At 44.4% G+C, this 27,547-nt stretch overlaps 2 long non-coding RNA genes across 2 annotated transcripts in view; one reads left to right on the forward strand and one right to left on the reverse strand.

Annotated features, from left to right (window-relative positions):
• Window positions 1-15,969, forward strand: part of LOC113899729 — a 56,298-nt gene extending 40,329 nt beyond the window's left edge. The window contains exons 2-3 of the long non-coding RNA XR_003512972.1: window positions 11,856-11,943; window positions 15,818-15,969. This is a non-coding gene — a long non-coding RNA (uncharacterized LOC113899729). The remainder of the gene's footprint in view (window positions 1-11,855; window positions 11,944-15,817) is intronic.
• LOC113899730 lies at window positions 595-8,203 on the reverse strand. The gene is made up of 2 exons (XR_003512973.1): window positions 7,239-8,203; window positions 595-1,134 (listed from the first exon to the last, which is right to left on the reverse strand). It is a non-coding gene; the product is annotated as an uncharacterized LOC113899730 (long non-coding RNA).
• Window positions 15,970-27,547: the final 11,578 nt, after the last annotated feature.

A 27,547-nucleotide genomic window follows, 5' to 3' on the forward strand; every position in this document is an offset into this window, starting at 1 on the left:
AATAGTAAATAAGTCTTTTTGGTCCAATCGCCCCTTGGAAGTCTAAGGCTTTTAGGTTTTGGAGAAGGCATCCTAGAGGAGCAGATTTTGAGGGCTGGGACTGAGAATTTCCCGTTGTGGCCGAATAGGAAGGGTAGACAAGGGCGAGGGAAAGCAAGGAGAAAGGTCTGAGAGAAAAGGCATCCCTGTTCTCAGGACCTTCTCAGAGAGTAATAAGTCTGCTTTGAAATGAGTGCCCCCTATTTCAAAGTCAGACGGAGCACAAGGCTGAGGGCCCGAGGGCCGTGGGGATCCTCCCGCCTAGCGCTAGGGCTTGGAAATGAGGCTAGAGAGAGAGGGAGAGAGGATCCAAGGGAATGGGATTTCACTCACCCTTGAAACAGATGGATGAAATCTGGGCTGGTGGGTGGATGTCAGTCCAGCAAGGCAAGTGGATGGTACCGTCCCGGAGCTCGTCTCAGTTTCTCGGACAGGTCCAAGGGAGGGGACCACCGGAGGTGGGCTCCTGAGACCCAGTTGTGGTGGATTTTCCCTCCCAGGTTTCAGCACCAAAATGCAAGGCGAGTGCAGAGAAAAGGAGAGCAAGCCGGGCAGTCAGGCAAGAAAAGGAAATTTATTAGAGGGAAATGAGAGGGTGACTGGCTGTTAAGAAGAACCAGTGTCCTCCCTTTCTGATGGGGTCTTTCTTATACCCTGCCAATGAAAAATTCTCTGAAGGGATGGTTAATTTTTAGCCTGTAGTTGAGTCCTGTGGTCACGTAGCCAGAGGTCTGGAATCCTGTGGTCTCCTAGCTTTGAGAAGGTAGGTGCCAGTGGGAAAACAGAATGCCATTTGGGCAATTTGGTCAGTCTCAAGGGTCGCTGTGATTTTATTCTTGTTTTTGAGGTCAACATAATGAGGCATTTCTACCACGAGCCCCCATGTAGGCCTGATCAGCTCCCAGGGGCACAATATCCTCATTTAGTGTTGTTTTGATATGACCGAGTGATAGTCCATCGTACATACGGAGCACATCTTGTTGAAGCTTTAATCTGTTGGTGAGGGTTTTGCTGTTTATCATCGTTGCTCTTGTAGGTGGTGCTGCAGCACTCATTGGGGTGCATGCATCTTTGGAAAGATGGCTTTCTTGGGATCTAAGACCAGATGGGAGAATGTTAGATCCCAGGCTTAGCTTCTCTCGATAGTTTACTTTCAGGCATTCGGAGACTGTCAACTATCCTTCGTTTTGCCAGACTACCTTCCCACCGACTGTGTAGGGGGTTCTTCTTACTCAATGGCATCCCTGCAGTAATTAGGGATGCAAAGCATCTTGGCCTGTGGTGGAGATTTGGGTTTTGTATTATTTCTTAAAGGTTGTGTGGAAAAGTTCCCTTTGCTGTTGACTTCCTGAAAAGTCCATGGTGTTTGGAATTTCTTTCTGCAACACCCACCCCAGGAAATGGCCTGAGGGCAGCTGTCATTGACAACCCCCCCAAGACATTTGTATGTCGGTTTAAACTCAACATTCAAAAAACAAAGATCATGGCATCCAGTCCCATTCAGTTCAGTTCAGTCGCTCAGTCGTGTCCGACTCTTTGAGACCCCATGAACTGCAGCACGCCAGGCCTCCCTGTCCATCACCAACTCCCAGAGATCACTCAAACTCACGACCATCAAGTTGGTGATGCCATCCAGCCATCTCATCCTCTGTCGTCCCCCTTCTCCTCCTGCCCTCAATCCCTCCCAGCATCAGAGTCTTTTCCAATGAGTCAACTCTTCACATGAGGTGGCCAAAGTATCGGAGTCTCAGCTTTAGCATCATTCCTTCCAAAGAACACCTAGGACTGATCTCCTTTAGAATGGACTGGTTGGATCTCCTTGCAGTCCAAGGGACTCTCAAGAGTCTTCTCCAACACCACAGTTCAAAAGCATCAATTCTTCAGTGCTCAGCTTTCTTCACAGTCCACTCTCACATCCATACATGACTCCCATTACTTCCTGGCGAATAGATGGGGAAATAATGGAAACAGTAACAGACTCTATTTTAGGGGGCTTCTAAATCACTCTAGATGGTGGCTGCGGCCATGAAATAAAAGACACTTGCTCCTTGGAAGAAAAGCTATGATCAATCTAGACAGCATGGTAAAAAACAGAGACATTACTTTGCCAACAAAGATCTGTCTAGTCAAAGCTATGGTTTTTCCAGTAGTCATGTATGGATGTGAGAGTTGGACCATAAAGAAGGCTGAGAGCCGAAGAATTGATGCTTTGGAAATGTGGTGTTGGAGAAGACTCCTGAGAGTCCCTTGGACTGCAAGAAGATCCAACCAGTCCATCCTAAAGGAAATTAGTCCTGAATATTCTTTGGAAGGACTGAAGCTGAAGCTGAAACTCTAATACTTTGGCCACCTGATGCGAAGAGCTGACTCATTTGAAAAGACCCTGATGCTGGGAAAGACAGAAGGTGGGAGGAGAGGGGGACGACAGAGGATGAGATGGTTGGATGGCATCACCGACTCAATGGACACGAGCTTGAGTAAACTCTGAAAGTTGGTGATGGACAGGAAGGCCTGGCATGCTGCAGTCAATGGGGTCGCAAAAAGTCAGACACGACTGAGCAACTAAACTGAACTGAACTGAACAGGTGGTGTGGTTGTCATTACAGGAAGTCTCCACAAGGCAGTACTTTCCCCTGCCCGCCTCTGGTTCCTCAGATAACCAGAGCCTCAGGGAAAGTGGGCTTCCTGGGCTGTGAATTGAAGTGGAATGTGCCAGAGCAAAATACCTGCAGCCTTGTGACTCACTGCTTCTTCCCCCTAAAGCTTCACACACCCGACCACCAGACTAACCCCAACCACAGCCACGGCACCCAGCTGAGGGTACTTAGGTGCTAGGAGGCTGCGCTCTCAGGAAAGAGGCTTGAGCTGGGACCCCCAGCAGCAGGGGATGTGCAGGCTAGGTCACTGTTGCTGCCATGATCCTCCAGGCTTTGATCCCACTTGGGACTCTGGTCCCAGCTGAGATAAGCAGACGGTTGTGATTTTCAAAGGCATTCAGAAATAATAATAATAACTAAAAAGGGGCTCAATGAAGGGCACCCTGCCAGGCTGTTTGGACCCCACCTCAGTCCAGCCTTGGGACTCAAGCCTAGTCAGGCTCCTGGGATGCCATAGAAGCCCAAATGAGGGAGGCTGGAAACAATAAAATTGGCATTGATTTTCTCTCCCTTCCTTTGACTTCATGCCGATGAAGCAGGAGTAGAGTCAACCTGCCCACTGTGCTTGATGTCAGTGTACAGTCAGCTGATTCAGGTATGGCATATCCATGGAACATGTCTAATTTTGGGGGGTGTTTTTTTTTTTTTTTTTTTTTGCCATAGAGTTTATTGCAGAAGGTTGAGCAATGTGCTGAGCATCTGGTCCTTGTGGGTTATCTATCTCACATACAGTGTTCTGTGTATATGAGGAAGGAAGGAAGAAAATAGTCTATGTGGAGTATCTCTTAGAGATGCCCGTTTCTGTGTATATGTGGAAGGGAGGAAGGAAGCTGATAATCCTTGTGGATTACTATTACAGATACAGATTTCTGTGTCTATATTAGTCTCAACCTCCTAATTCATCCCAGGCCCTTCACTTTTTTCTTGAACTCTTGGTTTGAATTTGAATTCTTATAGTCTGTCTTTGGGTTGTAAATTCTTTCGTTTCACCTTTTTTATTTTGCCTAGAAGGGACATCTTGTGTTATTGGCTTCCTTTGTCTGCGTGAGATCCTTTAGGGTATGATCCTTCTAGATCTATCCCTGTGGCTACCAGTGACATAATTTCCTTACTTCAGTCTTGGTTTTTATGGCTAATAGTCCATCATATATATGTATATCATACATATATATCTTGTTTAAGCTTAATCTATTGGGGAAGATTCTGCTGTCTCTGTTGGTTATTGTGAGTAATGTTGCAGTGCTAGTTGGGGGTCCATGTGCCTTTTTGAATGATGGATTTATCATTGTGGAAATGTCAGATCCTAGACCTACCTTCTCTTGATAGTGTATTTTCAGGCATTCAGAAATGTCTTATTCAGGCATAAGAAAGTCTTCCTCAGTGATCAATGCAAAGGAATAGAGGAAAACAAAAGAATGGGAAAGACTAGAAATGTCTTCAAGAAAATTAGAGATACCAAGGGAACTTTTCATGCAAAGATGGGCACAATAAAGGACAGAAATGGTATGGACCTAACAGAAGCAGGAGATATTAAGAGGTGGCAAGAATACACAGAAGAACAACAATACAAAAAAAAGATCTTCATGACCCAGATAACCACAATAGTGTGATCACTCACCTAGAGCCAGACATCCCGGAACTCGAAGTCAAATGGGCTTTAGGAAGCATCACTACAAACAAACTTAGTGGAGGTGAAGGAATTCCAGTTGAGCTATTTCAAATCCTAAAAGATGATGCTGTGGAAGTGCTGCATTCAATATGCCAGCAAATTTGGAAAACTCAGTAGTGGCCACAGGACTGGAAAAGGTCAGTTTTCATTCCAATCCCAAAGAAAGGCAATGCCAAAGAATGCTCAAACTACTGCCCAATTGCACTCATCTCACACGCTAGCAAAATAATGCTCAAAATTCTCCAAGCCAGGTTTCAACAGTACATGAACTGTGAACTTTCAGATGTTCAAGCTGGATTTAGAAAAGGCAGAGGAACCAGAGATCAAATTGCCAACATCCGCTGGATCATGGAAAAAGCAAGAGAGTTCCAGAAAAACATCTACTTCTGCTTTATTGACTATGCTAAAGCCTTTGACTGTGTGGATCACAACAAACTGTGAAAAATTCTTCAAGAGATGGGAATACCAGATCACCTTACCTGCCTCCTGAGAAATCTGAATGCAGGTCAAGAAGCAACAGTTAGAACTGGACATGGAACAACAGACTGTTTTCAAATTGGGAAAGAAGTACGTCAAGGCTGTATATTGTCACCCTGCCTATTTAACTTATATGCAGAGTACACCATGCAAAATGCCAGGCTGGATGAAGCACAAGCTAGAATCAAGATTGCTGGGAGAAATATCAATAATGTCAGACACGCAGATGACATTGTTTGGTAGTTAGACTAGGAAAAAAAAAAAAGGTCCACAAAAATAGAACAAAGGAAGGTCCAGGACCGGAGTGAAGACCTCAGGTAAAACAAACAGCCCTCCTGGCTAGCCCAATTTACATAGGGCAGGCTGAGCAGGGAGGAGACAAGTGTATAAAAGGAGGAAGCCTAGAAGGATTGAGGCCTCTCTTGTCTTTTGGGTCAGCCCGGCCTCACTTCTCGAGGATGTACTATCCTTTGGTTTTCCTAAGAAAACTGAGCTGTAACACCGATTCATCCATCGCTTCAAATTTTTGCTGCAGCGAGACAGAACCGAGGAAATTACATGCCCCCACTACACCACCACCCTTATGGCAGAAAGTGAAGAGGAAGTAAAGAACCTCTTGATGAAAGTGAAAGAGGAGAGTGAAAAAGTTGGTTTAAATCTCAACATTCAGAAAACTAAGACTATGGCATCCAGTCTCATCACTTCATGGCAAATAGATGGAGAAACAATGGAAACAGTGAGAATTTATTTTCTTGGGCTTCAAAATCACTGCAGATGGTGACTGCAGCCATGAAATTAAAAGACGCTTGCTCCTTGGAAGAAAAGCTATGACCAGCCTAGACAGCATATTAAAAAGCAGAGACACTACTTTGCCAACAAAGGTCCATCTAGTCAAAGCTATGGGTTTTCCAGTAGTCATGTATGGATGTGAGAGCTGGACTATAAAGAAAGCTGAGTGCTGAAGAATTGATGCTTTTGAACTGTGGTGTTGGAGAAGACTCTTGAAAGTCCCTTGGACTGCAAAGAGGTCCAACCAGTCAGTGCTAAAGGAAATCTGTCCTGAATATTCATTGGAAGGACACGCTGAAGCTGAAGCTCCAAGACTTTGGCCACCTGATGTGAAGAACAGACTCATTGGAAAAATCCTGATGCTGGGAAAGATTGAAGACAGGAGGAGAAGGGGATGACCGAGGATGAGATGGTTGGATGGCATCACCAACTCGATGGACATGTTTGAGCAAGCTTTGGGAGGTGATGGACAGGGAAGCCTGACATGCTGCAGTCCATGGGGTCGCAAAGTGTCCGACTCGACTGAGTGACTGAGCTGAGACCTAGCCTCTCTTGATAGTGTATTTTCAGGCATTCAGAGACTGCATTATACTGGGTGTTGTCAGCGTGCCTTCCCACCTACTGTGTAGGGGCGTTCCCTTTCCTCAGGCTCTGCTGCCTTTAGTGTTTGTAGCCTCCTGAGGATGCTCTGATGGGACCGATGGGACTTGATTTCTTGTTTTCATTTTGATCGACAGTCCTGCAGTATTTACGGATGCCTGAGCGTCTTGTCCTGTAGTAGAAGTTTGAGTCTTAGTTTTTCCGTGAACAGTGTGAGGAAAATTTACCTGTGGCAGTTGGCTTCCTGAAAGCCGGTTGTGTTTGGAATTTATTTCTGCAATTCCTGCCGCAGGACATGTCCTGAGGACAGCTGTCGTTAACAGACCCCAACACTAGAGAAACAGGTGCCAGTAAGCGTGGAGGTGCAGTTGTAGGTACAGAAAGTGTCCACAAGGTGACAGCACTTTTTCCTGGCCACCTCTGGTTCCTTGGGCAACTTGGCTTCCTGGGCTGTGAATTGGAATGGAATGTGCCTGAGCAATTTAAGGGGTTGGGTCTCACTTCTTCCCCTTAAAGCTTCACCCCTCCCCTCCAGACTCTTTCCAACCGGGGCCACAGTACCCTGCTGAGGGGCCTAGGAGGCTGTACTTTCAAGAAGGAAGCTTGAGTTGGGGACCCCAGCACCAGAGGTCCTGGGGGTTAGGTAACATTTCCAAGGTCCTGGAAGATAGAGGGTCGGGTTCCCATCCTTGGGGAGCACTAGGGACTCTGGTCTCAGTCAGGGAAACCAGACAGAAGACGTTTAAGAGGGGTCTCAATTAAGGGCTCGATGCTCGGCTGTATTGACTCCACCCCAATCCAGCGATGGGACCCAAGCCTGCTCAGGCTCCAGGGATGGAATAGCAGTGCAAGTCAGGAAGGTTGGAGGGAATAAACAAGGCGATGCTTTTATTTTCTTTAATTGCATGCCTGTGCTATGTTGGAGTATATTAATTTTTGCAGTTTTCTGTTTGTTGTTAGTGTATAGCTGCCTGATTCATTTATGACATATACGTACATATACATACCTACAAATTCTGTTTATTCCTTTGCCACAGAGGTTTTTTGCAGAAGGTCAGCATAGTTCCCTGTGCTGATCACCAGGTCCTTGTGGAGTATCTAGTATAGATACAAATATCTGTTATTTCCAACCTCCTAATTAACTCCTTGGGCTTTTCAATTTTCAAAAAATTCTTGTGTTTGCATTCTCAGAGTCAATTTTTGTGTTGTAATTTAGTTCCTTTGTATCTCTTTCTAAATTTTGCCTAGAAGGGACATCACACACTCTTGTCTTCATCTGTCTGGCTGATTTCGCTTTGTATGTGATCCTCCAGCATCCATTTCTATGGCTACAAGTGGAATGATTCGTAATTTCAGTGGCGGTTTTTCATTGCTAAATAATAGTCCATTGTCTGTAAGTACCAGGTCTTTGCTAAGCTTTAGTCTCTCAGTGGACATTTTGCAGGGTCTGTGTCTTGGCTCTTGTAAGTAGTGCTGAAGTGAATGTTGGGGTGCATGGGACTTTTTGAATAATGGTTTTCTCAGGATATAGGCTGAGATGTGGGAATGTCAGATCCTAGGGTTAGCTCTCTTGAATTTTTTTTTTTTCCTGCTACGCAGAGGCTTTCAGTTCTAGTGGCTGTTGCCAGTGTTCCTTCGGCCAAGCATGTGGGGGGTTCCCCACTCCTCCCTTCTCTTTCCTACATATATTGTTTGTAGACTTGTGAGAATAGTCATTCTTGACTGGTGGAATTTGATTTCTGGTTGTCATTTTGACTAGCATTCCTCCTGCAATAATTAGGGATACTAAGAATCTTGTCTTGTGGTGGTTAGGGTATTTTTTCTTTCATTTTTGTTTTCTTTTAGGCATGTGTGGAAAAATTTATGTCTTGATTGGCATCTTGTAAGTTGGGTGTATTTGCAATTTCAGTTCAGTTCAGTTGCTCAGTCATGTCCAATTCTTTGCAACCCCATGGACTACAGCATGCCAGTCTTCCCTGTCCACCACCAACTCCCGGAGCTTGCTCAAACTCACGTCCATCAAGTCAGTGATGCTATCCAACCATCTCATCCTCTGTCATCCCCTTATTCTCCTGCCTTCAATCTTTCCCAGCATCAGGGTCTTTTCCAATGAGTCCATTCTTTGCATCAGGTGGCCAAAGTATTGGAGCTTTAGCATCAGTCCTTCCAATGAATATTCAGGACTGACTTCCTTTACGATGGACCGGTTGGATCTCCTTGCAGTCCAAGGGACTCTCAAGGGTCTTCTCCAACACCACAGTTCAAAAGCATCAATTCTTTGGTGCTCAGCTTTCTTTATAGTCCAACTCTCACATCCATACATGACTACTGGAAAAACCATAGCTTTGAATAGACAGACCTTTGTCGGCAAAGTAATGTCTCTGCTTTTTAATATGTTGTCTGTGTTGGTTATAGCTTTTCTTCCAAGGAGCAAGGGTCATTTCATTTCATGGCTGCAGTCACCGTCTACAGTGCTTTTGGAGCTCCCAAAATAAAGTCTCTCACTGTTTCCATTGCAATTTATTTCTCTAATATTTACCTCAAGACCTTTCTTGAGGCAAGCTGTCATTGACAGCACCCCCGGCCCCCTTGTGAATTGGAGGTGGCATTAAATGCCTTTGGTCAAGGTGTAGTTACAGAAAAGGTCCACAGGTGGCGGCACTTGTTGATGCCCACTCTGGTTCCTGGGGCAAGCAGATCAGATCAGATCAGTCACTCAGTCCTGTCCGACTCTTTGCGACCCCCTGAAGTGCAGCACGCCAGGCCTCCCTGTCCATCACCAACTCCCAGAGTACACTGAGACTCACGTCCATCGAGTCAGTGATGCCATCCAGCCATCTCATCCTCTGTCGTCCCCTTCTCCTCCTGCCCGCAATCCCTCCCAGCATCAGTCTTTTCCAATGAGTCAACTCTTCGCATGAGGTGGCCAAAGTACTGGAGTTTCAGCTTCAGCATTAGGCAAAGCTGGCTTCCAGGGTTGTGAAATAGAGTGGAAAGTACCTGAGTGAACATTTAAGGGCTTGTGTCTCACTACTTATTCCCCGTAAAGCATCACACACACACGGCTTCCAGACTGATCCCAACGGAAGCCACAGCACCTTGCTGACTGTGCTTCAGTGCCTAGGAGTCTGCACTCTCAGGAAGGAGGCTTGAGCTGAGAACTCCAGCACGAGGAGCCATGGAGGTTAGGAGACTGTTGCTCCCAAGGTCTTCAAGGACTTGATCCCACTCGAGTCTCTGGTCCCAACCAGAGCACAGCAGGGCACATGCTTAACAAGGGCTCAACAAACACCCTGCCAGACTGTCTCAAGAACACAGCAGTCTAGCCTGGACACCCAAGCTGCACAGACTCCAGGATGGATCACACGCCAAGTCAGGAAGATCAGGGGAACAAAGCAGGCACCGCTTTTCTTTCTTTTTCTTTAACATCATGCCGATGCTATGTTGGAGGACAGTCGATTTGCAGTGTTGTGCTTTTCGTCAGTGTATAGCCGCTGGATTCAGGTATAACATATCCACAGTGTATCTCTATTGCGGTTTTGAACTTTTTAACATAGATAGAAGGTCAAGAAGAGAGCCAAGCATCAGGTCCTTGTGAATTATATATCTCAGATACACTTTTCTGTGTATATAAAGAAGTTAGGAGACAATTTTTGTGGATTATCTCTTAGATACAGATTTCTGTCTTTAGAGATACAGATTGCTGTCTATATATGGGAGGCAGAAAGGAAGCGAAGAGGAAAAGTTAAAATTTTACATAACCTCCTGCTCGTTTTGCCTCTGTAACTCAGCTTGCTCCTTGCAAAGTCTGGATCACGTGGGTCACAGTCTCAGAAAGTGGGGACTTATAATACTAGGAACTGGAGCTTATCTCACTCACCCTTGTCCTGCTCTTTGCAATTGTTCAGCCCCTGAAAACCTGCTTAATCATGCCCGCCCACGTGAAGGTCAGGTATTCCCTCCCCATCTTGAGTGCTGTTCCCACATGCACGGAACCCCTTAGTTTAAACCAGCCTATTAGCAGCTAGCTGTGTTCACTGTCTGCCGGGAGCCGGCGAGAGACATTCCGCTCGTGACAAAGGTCATGAGGAAGGAGGCTCGGCATACGCAAAGGCGCGATCGAGCCTCGGGAGTCTCCCCGGATATTCTCGAGTATCTTCCCCCAAAAAACCAGAGTCTGCCTACTTTAGTGCTTTGTGCTCTCACCTCTGACTTTACTGGGGGCTGTCCCCTACCACCATCTCGCTCTCTCTGTCAAAGAGTTAACTTACAGCTCCAATTAATAAAGTTCCTGGGCAATTAGGAGTGTTTAAATCCAAACCCCTCAGATGGCTCTCTAACTCGCCTGACAAGTTTACCCGGACTCCTGCAGCTATGCATACGATTGTTTACAGTCTCCCAGCCTCGAGAGGCACGGGAAGCTTAAGATATTCAAATAGCTTAGAGCCTCTCAGAGAATTAGAAACTGTCAGAATAAGACTAGTAAAGGATTTCATTGATCAGTCAATGTTTGTTGCCAAGTTTTCACATCCCCTGAATTGTATCCTTGAATATGTATTAATTAATATAGTTGGTATATAGAAAAAATAAGTAGTGGCCTTGGTGTTAGTAACTTTAGACCCTTAAGGTAATAAATTCTTTCCTTTGTTGTAAACCCATTACACATCCACCCTATAGGAAAGCAATTTTATCTTTGGAAGATGGCGCCAAACCTTAAAATAATTACTCTTAGAGAAAATAAGTCTTTGTTGATAAGTCCTTGTCAAGAGTCATAAAATGTTAATAGGCCTTCTGGCCAGAAGATGATGTAAATCACCTAAACCATTTGTACACGATAAATTTGCAGGAAAGAAACCCTGGTTTTTGATAAAAATCAAAGACTGCTGACTTTGGATCCCCTATTATCCTCTATGTGTAACTTAGGGTATATAAGCCCCTGTTGAAAATAAAGCTACGGGCCTTGCTCACCAGCGCTTGGTCTCCCCATGTCATTCTTCCCTTTAACTTCCAGCTGAGTCTCCATCTGGAGCGCGGAACCCACCACGCTTACTAATTATGCCTGGGCTTCTAAGACCCACTCGAGAAGGTGTCTAGGGTGAGGCACCTTCCGCTATTCGAGAGGGCGCCTGCGGCCTACGTAAGTGGTGCAAACTTCTTGTCTTGAAGTTTTATTGGTCTCCCGTGTAAACCAAGCTACTCAGCCTCTTTTCTCCACTGAATTTTCCTACTGAGCTATCCTCATTCTATTATTCTTTATATCTCTAATTAGCATATAAATAGTCGCCTAGGCCGTCTCTCCTTCGAATACCCTGGATCAGCTGGGGCTGGTCCCCGGCAACTGTCTGTCTATAAAAACTCTGTAACCCTTTTGTTCAGGGCTCAGAGCTTAGACTGTTAACTCCTTGGTCCCGCCAGCATAATACACCTGAGTTCTCCAACTCTCTGAGTATGGTGCTTGGTTTCTCAATTACTGGTTTCTGCAACGTTTCTGGAGGCCCCAGCGAGATTCCAACGACGCCAGCCCCTTGAGCCGTTGGACTGGTGGCTCGGCTGGGCTGGAGCAAAGGAACTCCAAGATGAACAAGGAGGCTTGCCGCCTGACAGTATTCCGGGGTCTCTTTCAGAGTGGTGTTCTGACTCTCCAGACAGCCGAGCCCCGACTGGACTCATTGGAGTGACGGACCAACTCACCAGGAATGGCCACAGGATCAGGTAAGGCCCCAGGGCCACTCCCCAGTCACGTCCTACCCCAACAGGTAGGAGAGGAGACTGATCATCTCCTTGGAGCTCCCAGGAAGGGAGCAACAGTTAAGGAAACCCGAGGACTCAGGAGAAGGGAGGCATTGTGACTGAGAACCTCCTTGGAGCTTCCAGGAAGGGAGCAACAGTTAAGGAAACCTGGGGACTTGGGAGAAGGGAGGCATTGTGATAGCCTCTGAAAGATTGTGAGTGCATGACTGCTGATTGAACGGAGTGAGAGAAATTTTTCTTTTTTGGAAACTGCAAAACCAATTCTTTTTGCATACTCAATTAAAAATATTTAGCTTGTTAAAAGGCCTGCCTAGGAAAAAGCTTGAAGTTAACCCTTTCCAGGTCCTTGAAATACATAACCCACTTTGCCTAAGACCTCAGCCTTGGGCAAATTAGAACTTCAAGCAAAGAAAAAAAAGGGGTCAAAGAGATATTTTAAATCTCAAACAGAAAACTCTAAGATCTCTCTCTGTCTGACTGTCTGGATTTATGTATACTTCAGTGTATGTCTTTTTTTTCTTCTGATAATACTGTTGAAGTTTTAAATGAGTTCTAATTGGCCTGAACAAAAGTAAGTGCTTATAAATCAAACAATTCCAAGTACAAGAAAAATTAACCTAAATAAATTTCAGATTCACATGAACTGGAAAATATTCAATATTAAATATCTAGTATTAATGTTTGTTTGCTAATCTAATAAGGAAAGTACGGTGTGTGTTTTTGGTAAAGAGGGTATAAAAAATAAAATTATATTTTATAAGGGGAAAAGACAGTAGGTCTGACTTACAGGTGGCTGTTACAGAAAGTGATTAAAAGGTTGGTGGAAAGTGGACTCTGAAAAAAAGTTTGGGGCATGGTTAGGACTAAGTTTAAAATAAATTTAATTAAGTTTACATAAATGAGTTTAAAGTAAGTTGGTGCAAAAACTTGAGTTTGGTCTTTCTGTGTTAGGAGGACATACTTTCTTCAGATGCTGAACTGCTTTTAATAATAGATCAAAGTTTCTTTACCTCTTAATTGATCTGTTCTATATTTACCTTTGAAATCTTTTGTTAACTTTGGCTAAGTAAATAACTATTATTTCACAGTAACTTATACGAGCCTACTTGACTGTTATAAACCCTTTCGACATTTATTGACAAAACTTCCTAAATAACTTGACTTCTAGCTAACTTTGGGATGCTTCAGAGGGCCCCTGAGACATCCCAGAGAGCTATTAAGCTACCTGGGTTCACTGCACATGTTAAATTACATAAGAAGTAGTGTTGAAGGGGTGATAAATCTTTTCAGGTTATACTGTATGGTTGATGTTACTAATATAGATATCCTAGAATTATGTGAAATTCATATACATCTGATATGCCCTGATACTGTATTAAACTGTTATGACCAGGTTTCTTTGTCAATTGCAATAGAATCAGATTTTAAACATGCTTCTATGGTTTTACTCTCAAGCCTTTAGAAGAATACTGCTAGTTCTTCAAGATTTTTGGAAAAGACTTTCTAACATTAAGCAGATAAACAAATTTTGTTATTAACAGTAAGCTGGTACCAGAGTGGAATTTGGTCTTTTCTCTGTTTAGAGAACAAAGTTTTCTTAGAATGCAGCTTTTGATAACAGATTATGAATTTCTTTGTCTTTAAGTGATTTATATTTGTTTTTAAAATGTTTTTGTTACTTTGGTAAAGTAAATAAACATTATTTAAGATTGCGGGACATGTAGACAAAGCTCATTCTGCTTCTACAAAAAATAACTCCTCAAGGTTAGACTTTTGCTATCCAGATAGCCTTAAAACATGGCAATAGTCTGCTCCTAAATCAGGAAATTAAAAATGGATGAACAACAGCTGAAAATCAAAAAGCCAGGGCTATAGGAAATCCAGGATGGCCACTTGGCTTTTCCCGGCTCCCTGACAGACCTTATTTTTATTTGATGGGTTAAAGACTTCCCTGGCTACAGTGTTAATGCCCTCAGAATGAGTTCTAAAAAAAAAAAAAGAAAGAAAGAAAAAATTATGTTTCACTGAATATTAACTTCTAGTTTTGTTAATTAAGGTCTGTGCTTACTAACTTTCACTTCTGAAATAGTTCCTTGTTATGTTACGTCGCTAAAAGATTTAATTAAGTTATTAAAAAGGACACTCTAAGATTGTTTCTAAAGCTTGTCTCAGTAACCAGTCTTTGGATAAAGGTCAGATGCTCCATGCTCCATACACCAGGAGATAAACACTTGGCTATTATCATTTAACTGAGTCGGATGACCTGGGGTATACCAGGCTATACCCAGTGAAAGTTCTTGACTTGAATTCTTGCTTGTGACCTTACTAATAACAGCTAGCTATATTATTTTCTATGTAGCTTGTTTCAGAAGATTATTTCTTACATTACCAAATGTGTGACTGAGCCTGTGATAAAATGCTGATATGTAGTTCCATATGAGATCAATAACGGTAATAATGTAGCTCTAGATATGAGAAGCAGCAGCAAGAGGAAAGGCCGTGGACCAAGAGGCTAACAAGACAGGTATGGTGCAGAGACTTTTGTTACTTGCAAGGCCTGGCCTAGTGACAACACACTGAGTGACCTGTCAGTGGAATTTTTGTTAGACCTGGGAATGAGCCTTCCCAGCACCGCGGGTCACAGTGACCATGAAAGGCCCCCAAACATGGTCAAATATGTGGCTATGAAGGGGCCCTGTTGATTGAAAGTTGGCCCTTGCTGGCTGCCTCTACAAAGATTGAATCATGACCACTACAAGATGCTGACCTTCAACACCCCCTTTGAAAGGAGTTCAGGATAGAGACAAAAAATAAGGCACTCTGTGCTCTGGGAAAAAAAAGAAAACACACACACACACACAAACAGGCCTTCAGATAGTCAGATGTTTTCAGGTAAAGATTTTTATGAGTCCAAATTCTTGCATCTTCTCATACCTAGAGAAACACTAATGTCATGAATCAGTGTCTGGACCTGGTTCTCCTGGCTAGCCCCTCAGCAGCTTTCCTAAGTCTATTGATCTTTGGACCATATATCTTTAACTTTCTTGTTAAGTTTGTTTCTCCAAGTAGTAGTACAACAAGAATATCCCCCGGCCAACACCCAGACAATGCTAGAACAAGCTGCCTTATCATTCTGTGGACTCTCATCTCCCTCTGTAAATGCACCCCGAGGTCCTCAGGCTAGTCTCCCTTTGAGGTCTTATATGGGAAATCACCCCCAGTGATAGAAAAGCTCAAGGGAGACCACCAGCAACTAGCTGACCTGGAGATGTCCCGAAACCTCCAGGCCCTGGAGAAGTTTTCTGCCATATAGCCCGAGAAACCTTAGAAAGGACACCCATTTATTTGGGCAATTGGGTTCATCCCTATCAGCCAGGAGATGAGGTATAGGTTAAAGATTGGAAGAAGGAACCACTTAAGCCAGTTTGGACAGGCCCTCACACGGTCGTCCTGGCAACCCCTACTGCTGATAAAGTTACAGGCGTCATCCCTTGGATCCACCGCACCAGAGTCAAGAAGGCAGCGGCTTCCTGTGATGAAGACACCTGGAAAACAGTTCAGGACCCCAAAAAACTCCCCAAGGTCCAGTTCCAAAGACAACAGCCCTCACCCACAAAGGATGCTGATCTCTGCTGTAGCCACTCCAGAAGCTGACTAGTCAGTGCACAGCAGAAGCTTGAGGATTCTTCAGCCTTGCTCCAGCCACACTCCGGCAGCTGGCTGGTCAACACATGGAGGAAGCTTGAGGACCTGGCTGTCAAGATATTGATGGATTTTCATTGTCAACCCTGGCCTGTATCCCTAATCAGTATTATTGCTGTGCTCTTTGTTACAGGACCAACTAGACTCCCTGGCTTTACAGAACTGTAAGACTCTGGTTTTACAGAATAGGAGAGGGCTAGACCTACTGACCAGAGAAAGCAATGGCACCCCACTCTGCCGGGGTCCAGCCCCGGTGGATCCAGGGAATTCGAAGCGGGGACGGCGTCGGCGAGGATCAGGAAACAACTGCTTAATTAAACTTTAATTAAGGATATAAAGAGTAATAGAATAAGGATAGCTCAGTGAGGAAATTCAGTGGAGAAAAGAGGCTGAATAATTCAGCCAGAAGGTAAGAGAAAGAACGACATGGTGAGACCAAGTTTCGGTGAACAAGGCCCGCACTTTATTTTCCAAAGTAGTTTTTATACCTTAAGTTATGCATAGAGGATAATGGGGGAAGGGGTAGAGTCATGAAGCAAGCCAGGCTTTCTTCCTGCAAATTTATCATATGCAAAAGCTTAGGTGATTTGCATCATCTTCTGGGCCGGAGGCCTGTTAACATTTTAAGACCCTTTCTTCAGAAAACTTATTTTTCTCTAAAGGTGATAAGTCAAGCTCCACCCTCCAAAAGCATTAGATAAAGTTGCATTCCTACAGAGCAAAGGTGTGGTGGGCTATAACAAGAAAAAGAATTAACTCAAGGGTCCCAGGTTACAAACATTAAAGCTACTACTTACACCAATTATATTAATCAATACACTGCCAGGGACACAGCAGGTAAGGGATATGGAAACTTAGCAGCAAACATTGGCCCAAAAAGTGAAAATCCTTCACCAATACAATTTCTAATCAATCTTTTAACTGCTCAAAGGAATCTGTATTTAGACAGTTTAGAACATCTCATGCCTCTCACAGTTGGGAGGCTCTGAGCAATCACATGTGGCCGGAAAAACCTATTCAGGCAGGCTAGAGGATTTCCAAAGGAGTTTGTAGGTTGAAACACTGTCACACCCAGGAATTATTAACTGGAGCTGTAAGCTAACTCTTTTCAGAGAGGTAGTGGGGGACAGCCCCCTGTAAAGTCAGAGGTGTAGGGGAAAGCACAAAGCAGAAAGTAGGCAGACTCTGAGAATTTCCAGGGGGACTCCTGAGGCTCGATCCCACCCTTGCGTATGCGGAGCCTCCTTCCTCATGACCTTTGTCATGGGTGGAGCTCCTCACACTGGCTCCCGGCAGTGATAGAATTCCAGTTGAGCTATTCCAGATCCTGAAAGATGATTCTGTGGAAAGTGCTGCACTCAATATGCAATATGCCGGCTCCCGGCACCACTCCAGTACTCTTGCCTGGAAAATCCCATGGACGGAGGAGCCTGGTGGGCTGCAGTCCATGGGGTCGCGAAGAGTCGGACATGACTGAAGCAACTTAGCAGCAGCAGCAGCAGACCTACTGACAGCTGAAAAGAGAGGACTCTGCCTCTTCTTGAATGAAGAATGCTGCTTTTATGTAAACCAATCAGAAATAGTCAGGGACATGGCCCAAAAGCTAAGGGAACAAATCATAAAAAGCAGAGAGAAACTAGCCAATTCCTGGGCTAATTGAACAACATCTGGAGCTGGCATCGTGGCTTCTCCCTTTAATGGGTCCTCTCTCTCATGCTCTTTGCGGCCCTCTTGTTTGGCCCTTGTGTTCTCAATGCAATCACCCAGTTCATAACCCAGTTCTCGGATTGAATCTATAAAGTTACAAGTGGTAATAGCTCAATATAGACCCCTAAACGATGGGGAGCTCTGAATGTCCTACCAGAACATGAGATGATGCTTTCTACAACAAGTGATAGAAGCATCAAGAGGGGGAATGAAGAGGAAAAGTTAGAATTTTACATAACCTCCTGCTCCTTCTGCTTCTGTAACTCAGCTTTCTCCTTGCAAAGTCTGGATCACGTAGGTCACGTAGTCTCAGAAAGTCGGGACTTACAGTACTAGGAACTGGAGCTTATCTCACTCACCCTTGTCCTGCTCTTTGCAATTGCCCAATCCCTGCAGGCTCAACCATGCCTGTCTGTGTAAAGGTCAGGCATCTCCCACCCCATCCTGACTGCTGTTCCCACACACACAAAACCCCTTAGTTTAAACAGGCTTATTAGCAGGTAGTGTTGCTCACTATAGTCTGTCTATAAAAACTCTGCAACCCCTTTGTTCAGGGCTCAGCGCTTAGTGTTCTGGGCCTGCCGGTGTAATAAACCTGAGTTTTCCAACTCTCCGAGTGTGGTGCTTGGTTTCTTGATTACTGGTTTCTGCAACAGAAGGAAGGGGATAATCACTGTGGATTATCTATTACAATACAGATTTCTCATGTATATAGGCACAGATATCCTAACTCATCCCCGGGCTGTCACTTATGATTCTCTGGAACCATTCGTTTGATTTTGAATTCTCAGTCTCTTTTTGGGTTGTAAGTTTGTTGCCTTGTATGTCTACTTTTATTTTGCCTGGAAGGTACCTCATATACCATGGTCTTCCTCTGCCTGACAGACTTCCCTTAGTGTATGATCCTCCAAGGCCCATCCCTGTGGCTAGTACTGTCACAATTACCTAATTTCAGCGATGGTTTTTTACGAGTGAGACAGTCTACTGTATACACGTACCACACCTCGTTTCAGCTTTAGTCCCTCATTGTCGATTTTGCTGGTAGTGTGGCTCGGCTATCGGAAGCAGGGCTGAAGCTTTGTTGGGGTGTCCGTGCCTTTTGATCAGTGGTTTTCTCAGGACATAGGCCAAGGTGTGGGAATGTCAGATCCTAGTTTTAATCTGAGAGGTTTTTTTTTTCAGGCATTCAGAAACTGTCCATTCTACTGACTGTTGCCAATGTAAATTCCCAGAGATAGCTTAGGAGGATTCTTTTTCCTCCAGGCGCTCTCCCACATTTATCGGTTGTAGATTGGTGCTGATGACCACTGTGCCTGGAGGGATTTGATTTCCCATTGTCATTTTGAACGGCACTCCTCCAACAATTAGGGATCCTTAGTATGTTGTCTTGTTGTGGAGGTTTGACTTTGTTTTGGCTTTTTAAATTTTTCCTAAAAGGTTGTCAGGAGCATTTGCCTTTGACAACTGGGCTACTGAAACTCAGCTGTGTTTGAAATTTATTTCTCCATCACCCACCCCAGGTCATTTCCTGAGGCGGGTAATGTTAATTTCTGTCATTAACAGAAATCCAGCCCTGTGATTTGAGTTGCCAGGGAACACCTTTCATGCATTGGAGAAGGAAATGGCAACCCACTCCAGTGTTCTTGCCTGGAGAATCCCAGGGACGGGGGAGCCTGGTGGGCTTCCATCTGTGGGGTCACACAGAGTCGGACACGACTGAAGTGACTTAGCAGCAACAGCAGCAAACACCAGAGAAAATGCTGTAGTTACAGAAAATGTCCACAGGGTAGCAGCATTATTCAGGCCTACCTTTGGTTCCTGGGGTAACAAAAACCTTAGGGAAAGTTTGCTGCCTGAGCTAACCCAAAAGGGCTTGCATCTCAGTAATCTTTCCCCCTAAAGCATCACACAAACAGCCCGCCCTGGCGAGTCTTCCCAGGACCTCAGTACACTGCTGAGGGTGCTTAGGTGCTAGTGCTAGGAGGCTGCACCCTCAGGAACGAGGCTTGAGCTGGGATCCCCAGCCCCAGGAGAGGTCGAGGCTAGCTGAACCTTGCCTTCAAATCCCTTGAGGCCTTGATGCCACGTGGGACTCTGGTCCCAGCCAGAATGTAGGAGACACTAGCCCTTTAAAAGGGTCAACCAAGGGCACCCCGCCGGATTGTCAACCATGCCCAGTTCAGCAGTGGGACTCAAGCCTGTCCAGGCTCCAGGGACGTGATAGCATCCCAAGTCAGGGAGGGCGGAGATAAGAGAGTAGGCACTGCTTTTCTCTGCTTTTCTTCCCATCTTGTCAATGCTGCAGTGCAGTACACTCAATCTGCAGTCTTGGGATTGTCGTCAGCATACAGCCTCCTGACTCAGGCCTATGTATTTATGGGGTGGGGTATCTCTATTTTTTTTTTTTTTTTTGCCATAGAAGGATGAGAAGAGTGCTGAACATCAGGTCCTTCTGAATTATCTATCTCAGTTATACTATTCTGTGTATACATAGACAAACTTAGATAATTATTGTGGATTATCTCTTAAGATAATCAGATTTCTGTGGATCTGTGCAAGGAAGGAAGGATGGAAGGAGAGAAAAGAATATTCCTTGTGGATTATCTATTACAGATTCACATTTCTTGTCTATGAGGGTAAGGACTTCCTAATTCATTCAAGGCCATTCACATTTTTTTTTTTTCCTGGAACCCTTTGTCTGTCTTTGAATTCTCTGAGTCTCTTTTTGGATTGTAAATTTTTTGCCTTATATGTCTATTTTTCTTCTGCTGGGAAGGTAAATCCTATACCATAGTCTTCCTCTGCCTCCCTGGCTTCCCTTGGCCTAGATCCTTTAATGTCCATCCCTGTGGCTAACAGTGTCTTAATTCCCTAATTTCAGTAGCTGTTTTTAATGAGTGAGAAATAGTCTACTGTATATATGTACCACATCTTGTTCCAGCTTTAACCTCTTGCTGGGAATTTTTCTGGTTGTGTCTCTATTATTGGAAGTGTAACCCAGAAGTGTTAAATTTACATCAGATTTGCTTCTGTGACTTTAACCCTATTTGTTACTGTAAGCATACAAAATGGCCTGCGATCTGAGCGGCCCATCCTTGAAGGACTGTAGGAAGTGAAACTAACACATTCCCCCGCCTGAGGCTTGCCATTCTAGGGACATTTGCAAGGACTGAATAGTCTTTTTCTTTATTGCCTCACTTCCCTGCCATCTCTGATCCATAAAAGGACCTGGCAACCAGGCCCTGACAAGATGTTTATTTTGGGGTGCTAGCCTGCCTTCTCCGGAGAAGGCAGAGGCACCCCACTCCAGTACTCTTGCCTGGAAAATCCCATGGATGGAGGAGCCTGGTAGCCTGCAGTCCATGGGGTCTCTAAGAGTTGGACACGACTGAGCAACTTCACTTTCACTTTTCACTTTCATGCATTGGAGAAGGAAATGGCAACCCACTCGTGTTCTTGCCTGGAGAATCCCAGGGATGGAGGAGCCTGGTGGGCTGCCATCTATGGGGTCGCACAGAGTCGGACAGGACTGAAGTGACTTAGCAGCCTGCCTTCTCAGTCAGCTGGCTCCCTGATTAAAATCTCTTCCTTGCCTCTACACCTCATCTCTCAATGAATTCACTGACCCGCCATGCAGTGATAAGAGTAAGCCTGGACTCAGTAAAAGTTTGTCTTAATTATTTAAAGATGTAGGAAACTTCTGCTTGCCTTTAATAGGAAAGTCACAAAATTCAATTTCTTAAAATTCAGTATTTAGTACATAAAAGTTATCAGACCTTTGAAACTCTATTATGGACCTATTGTGTCATGGCTCTGCTGTGGTTTTCCTAATAGAAAATCCGAGCATAATTTTAAAAGAGACTCTAATCACCATATCTAATCACAAAGAGAGCTTAAGTACTGACATTTCAGTTAACTTAAATACATTTAAAAAAATAATGACTGTCAGCTAAACCAGGAAGCTGCCATTAGAACAGCTGGAGTTGAAAGAAGCTTATTTCATTAAAGACACCCTTTTAAAAATTTCAGCTTAATAATCCATGTTAACTTTCGAGATTACCTTTGTAGACATAGTAAAATATTAGGAAAAATTTCAATGGCCTCCTTTTTCTGTTGTTATTAACATGAATAGTTCTTCCACAACAGAAACAAAATTCCGTGTCTCTATAGGAGATATCAAGCCCTCATTAAAATCTGCAGCTACTTAGTAAGTCAATGGACTTGTGGAGCAATCTTCTTATATTACTTTTGCACGTGTGAAGAGAGTAACGCCTTGCCCTACCCGTGTCCTGCATGTATTATTAGTAAGTATTTAGTCATCCAACAAATCATGTTATGTGCTCAACTTTACATAAACGTTGGTTGAACTGAAATGAGTTAAGTAAGTTGATCTGCAAGGCCAGGCAACCACATGAAGCTCCCCAGGGAGCCTTTGGGGGTGCCTCAACCTGCGGCACTGGGGAAAGATGCCCATGGGGGAGGGGGGTGCTCTTTCTAGGGGCAGGCCTAGAGGTCACAGTGGTCAGCTTTCACGGACTCGGAAAGTGGCACCTATCATATACAGAGGCAGCATCTGACACTGGAATAATACTCTCTTCCTCAAACCTCTCTCTCCCTACATTTTCTCATGCCATTTTCCCTGGTTCTCCTTTCTCTGGCTCCTCTCTCTGCCCAGCCCCCGTCAAGGTTAGGCCAGGCCTCCTTGGATAGACTCTCGTCCTCTCATTCCACACATTCTCCCAGGGTGCAGCGGTCCATGCCATCACGTCAGCATCCTTGAGAGGAGGGCTGAGGACTCCCAGGTCCCCCTCTCAGCTCAGACCTCTCTAGTGGCTCTGGACCCCACCTCTCAGGTATCTCGTGAATGTCTCCACTGCACCGAGGCCAAGGCAGAGCTCCTCACAACCCTCCCCTACTCTTCTACCAGCTGTCAGCACTCCCGCCCCACCCACCCACCCACCCACCCCGGCACCAGATCTATCCAGTGACTTCCCGCCCTCTCACAGCCGAGCATCACAAATACCTAGTCAGCCACGTTAGGGTCCTTCAGGTCTACCCATGAAAGAGTTCTTGAACCTGCCTAATCCTTTCCAACCCATGCCTTAGTTCAGGACCTCACATTCCCCATCTGGATTATCCCATCACCTGACACTATTCTTCCTGATTCCAGTTAGAGCTCCTTACAGTCAGGCCTCCGCGCCAAAGGATCTTTCCAATACACAGCTGCTGTGTACTGGATAGTGATAGGAGGTTTCCTATCACTATCAAGTCCGAAAAAAAAACAAACAGAAAGAAAGGAAGATAGTGTGTATGTCTGTGTAAGTGTAATATTAACATAAGTACTAGATCGCCAGAGAAAGAGGCCCACCTACTTTTCAAGGCAGAATAGTACAGTTGAAGTGAATGGAGCCTGAAGTTTGAATGCCTGAGTTCAAATTTCAAATTCATAACTTATAACGTATGTGACCCCAGAAATGTGTGATGCTTCAGTGTATGTATTAGTTACTTAGTGCCGTGTAACAAATTACCTCAAGACTTAGTAGCTTACCAGGTGCAGCAACTGCTGAAGCCCAAGTACCCTAGAGGCTGTGCTCCGCAGCAAGAGAAGCCACCGTAATAAGCATTATCACACAAGTAGAGAGTAGCCTCTGCTCTCCACATCTAGAGAACAGCCCGCACAGCAACGAAGACCGAGCACAGCCATAAAGGAAAAAAAAACTTAGTAGCTTGAAAGAACAAATACTTATTATCCCAGAGACGTTGGGGGATCAGGAATTTGGAAGCAGCCGCACTATATAGGTTGTGGTCGAGGCTGGGGCTGCAATCTTTTGAAGACCAGACAGAGGCTAAATTTTCTTTCCAAAATGGCTCCCTCACGGGGCAGACGGCAGGAGGCTCCTGGCAGGAGGGCTCTATTTCTTGGCATGTGGGCCTCTCCATAAGGCTGCTTAGGTGTCCCTATCAGAATGCTGCTGGCTTCCTCCAGAATGAATGAGACAGCAAAAAGGAGGAGACTTTAATGCCTTTTATGACCTAGTCTCAGAAGTCACAAACTGTCAGTTCTGTTATATTTTATTAGTTAGAAGCAAGTCATTAGCCAGTCCAGACTCAAGGGGAGAGGAATTAGGGTCTACTTATAGGGAAGCAGATTAAAAACTTTGTGGACATATTTTAATGCTACCACAATGTCCTTGTCTGAAAAATGGAGATAATAATAGTAATTTCATAGAGTTATATGAGGAGTAAAGGATCTAATGGATGCTCAGGGTTTAGAATGGTGCCCTGCATGTGGTAAGAACTAAGTACTGCTGCTGCTGCTGCTGCTAAGTCGCTTCAGTCGTGTCCGACTCTGTGTGACCCCATAGACGGCAGCCCACCAGGCTCCCCCCGTCCCTGGGATTCTCCAGGCAAGCATACTGGAGTGGGTTGCCATTTCCTTCTCCAGTGCATGAAAGTGAAAAGTGAAAAGTAAAAGTGAAGTTGCTCAGTTGTGCCCGACTCTTAGCGACCCCATGGACTGGAGCCTTCCAGGCTCCTCCGTCCATGGGATTTTCCAGGCAAGAGTACTGGAGTGGGGTCCCATTGCCTTCTCCGAAGAACTAAGTACTAGCTACTGTTAAAATTTCACACCCTCCCTCATCAACTCCCCTCACAAATCATGTCACCTGGCCTTTCTGAGCTAATTGTCATTCCTTAAATAGAGTATGCAAACACCCCTGTGCCCTGGACCTCCTGGAAGATTCCCCTATTCCAATGTTTTTCCTCCAACCCTTAGTGGTCCTCCTCCAAGCACCTTCCCAGAACCTCTCAAGCAGGCCGAGGTGCCCTGCAGCCAGCATCCCAGGGCTTCTCAGCCAAGTGTGCACCACACACACCTGCTTCCTCCCGCTCCAGCTCCTGGCGGCGGGCTTAGGGAGGGTGTGCTCCCTCCTCGGAAAGGCCTCCCCTGACTCTCCCAGCAGAACCAGGAGCTCCTTCCCAGGAACCTCTTGGCATCTCAAGCATATTTTGTGAATCATCACGTCATCATCGTCTTTGTCACCCACTTACACTGAGAGGGACTCCTTATCTTCAAAGCTGCAGGTACAAGCACAGTGTCCAGAACACACTGGGTGAATAAGACAGAATTTGTTGAACAAATGGATAAGTGTCTAAAACTTCAGAGAATATTTTTAATGAACAGGAGGCAGAAGAATCACAGAAAAATCAACAAAACGGGTCAAGCACATCATAAACCTCACGAGGTAAGCTCTGGCCAAACAAGGTCACACTCTTCATCTGGGATGCTCACAGTTCTGTTTTCTCAGAATCTACTTTTGTCTTCCTCACCAATTAATATAAACGGTGTAAAAGTATAAGTTTATGTTATAAGCTTATATAACACTATGTTTATAGATTATAATGCTAAAACTTTGACAGAAAATAAAGCTGTTCATTGCTTACAATTTATAATAAAAAGGTATAAAAATTTCCCCTGTATTTAATACATTTTCATAATCTCTTGTTTAAACATTACTTCATTATTAATGCCTTTAAATGTAGTTAAACAAAACACCCAGAGACAAGTGTAAGAAGTTTGCCTATAAACACACCAAAAATGGAATATGACTCAGACCAAATAAATACTTCTAAAAACAGGCACAAAGGAAATCTTAATCTGAAATCTTTTTCAACAGCAACTCACACACACAGGTAAACTGAGAACTCTCAGCTTACTCACAGTAAACTTTGTGACTGAGCACTAAAGAATGGTACATTTGATAACCCAGGAACAAGTAGGGAGAAATGTGAAGATGTTAATGTGCTATTTGCGGGATGAGAAGTAGATGACCTTGGCCTCCTGTCAGAGGAAATATACACTGAAATATCTTTCTTAATGTCTCACTGAAAGTTTTAGTTTGAACTTAACCCACTGTACTCTATGAATGTTCCTGTTCTTCTAAGATAAGATTTCTTTCCATTTTTTGAAAGGTGTGTTTGTAAGCACTTGTGGTAGCTTTCAAGAGCCAAAGTTAAGCTTAATAATGTTGGCTTAAGAGGCAGTGGAATAAGCATTTCTGAATGAAGCATCCTGCCTGGCATCCCCTCAAATCATACCATCTATGTGTTCTATCCACTTTAAAGCAGGTCCTGGATGGGGAGGATTAGGGAATGGCTACACTTAAGAGTTTCTGCTAACACAACCCTGGGTAAAATAAAGGAACATTCATGCATATGCTGCTGTACCCTTCCAGACGTGTTCATGGCTGTGGCTGATACAAGATACTATTCCAGGGCTTTAGTAGCAGCTTTTATGCCACCAGCTCCAACACTTAAACACTTCCTTCTCTGAATAACTAAGAAATAAAAGCAAACAGTGGCCTCTAAACTATGGGAAAAACCTTGAAAGACAAGGACCACAAGGCACCTACTGTAGATAAAGGCGAAATTATGAAGGTTTTAGAGGTAAAACAGGATACAAGGGGACAAAACACAATCTTTAAAAGAGTGGCAGTAGGGACTTCCCCGGCAGTCCAGTGGTTAAGACTCCAGGCTTCCACTGCAGCCAGCAAGAGTTCAATCCCTGATCAGGGAGCTAAGATCCTACATGCCGTGCATGCAGCCAAAAAAATACATACGTTTTTTAAAAAACAGGATGAAATAGCCCTTGAGGATATGACATAAACTGGTTAGAGCCAACTAGGTGGAAGATAGTGGAAGATTCGACTGTCGGTGTGCGGGGAGCTGCCCGTGAGAACGGGGTCCTTTGTCTGAAGGACACAGCTCTGGGAGCTGCCTCAGTCCTTGAGGGTTTGCTTGCAAACATAGCTCTCTGTCCCGCCACCCCAGAGATTAGGCGATTATTTACTGCAGACACCTGGAGTTCTGGGCAAACTTCTCACGCACAGGGAAATGTTATCTGGTGTAAGAAATAATAACAGGGTGCATTACCATGCTCTCAAGATTTCTTGTAACTGTTTGTAAGATGTATAGGTCAACCAAGAAAAAGTTAACTGTCTTGTCTTTCTCACGCTCTCCTGTATAAATATAAGATGCTGAATAAAGCCGGTGTCAGACCACTTCCCTTTGTGGAGACGTGTCTGAACCTCTCAACCCCATCTTTGTTGTAGAATTCTTTTGCTGTAGTTTTCTTTCTCAGCCGCGCCGTGCACGTTCTCGGGACCTGATCAACTTTGCCGGCTGGCACCAGCACCAGTGGACCTTGAGCCTCATTATACACGCACGGTAATACATCGGCTAAATGACACATCCACCGGGGCCATGACAGTTCCAAAGCTGACCACAAAAGGCAGAAAGAGGGCAAGTAGCCAGTTCCTGAAAATCCCTGCCCTTTCTCTCCAAAGCAGTTGGAATAATCGTCCTACTCATTAGTTTATGAAAGTCGTAGGTCAAGAAAACTTAACCACCCCGTATTTTGGGGCCTCTTGCCTTCCGAGATGGCCCACATTCTGTCTATGGAGTATGTCTCTCTCTCAGTAAATCAACTTCTTAACTATCACTTTGCCTCTTAGGCCAACAATATTTGAATTTCTTCTGCTTTGAGACATAAAGAACCTGAAGCAAGTCCTGATGCCAGGTATGTGATCAATTAAAAGACAGTGGATTCAAGTCCCAACCTGAGTTGTGTGGTTTCAAAGGAACACTGTGACCAGAAAAACATTTCAGAATCAGAAGGAACCTTAAATGTATGGGAGCCTTGTTGACCCAGATTTTTCCTTGCAAGCACAATTTCAAATATGCTGCTCCTCTGTCAGATCAAGTTGTAGGTCATCTGGGCCAACACCTTAACTTTATAGGCAAAGAAATCAAGAATAAATAATTTTCCAAAGATCACACAAGTAATCAGTGCCAGATGGAAATGTTCAACCAGTTCATTCCTCACTGTCCTTCTAACTGAGCCCCAGGACAAAGTCAAGGTCTCCCGCAATTTACTTCTAGTCCTTTCTCACTATATAACCCTAAATATGCTTTTTAAGAGTTGCATCATTACAAGACAATCTGAATTAAGAAAGGAAGGTTCAGATGAGCTAAAATTTCCTCCAATGACAAGAATGAAGGGCTTTAAGTTGTGGATTGGGAACTAACAAGAGGCTGTTTCAATTAAACTGAGAACATTTCAGTCAACCAGCTCAAGTATGAACTAAGGAACAGCTAG

Source organism: Bos indicus x Bos taurus, chromosome 10 (assembly GCF_003369695.1).
Source record: "Bos indicus x Bos taurus breed Angus x Brahman F1 hybrid chromosome 10, Bos_hybrid_MaternalHap_v2.0, whole genome shotgun sequence".
In the NCBI taxonomy this organism is placed as follows: domain Eukaryota; kingdom Metazoa; phylum Chordata; class Mammalia; order Artiodactyla; family Bovidae; genus Bos; species Bos indicus x Bos taurus.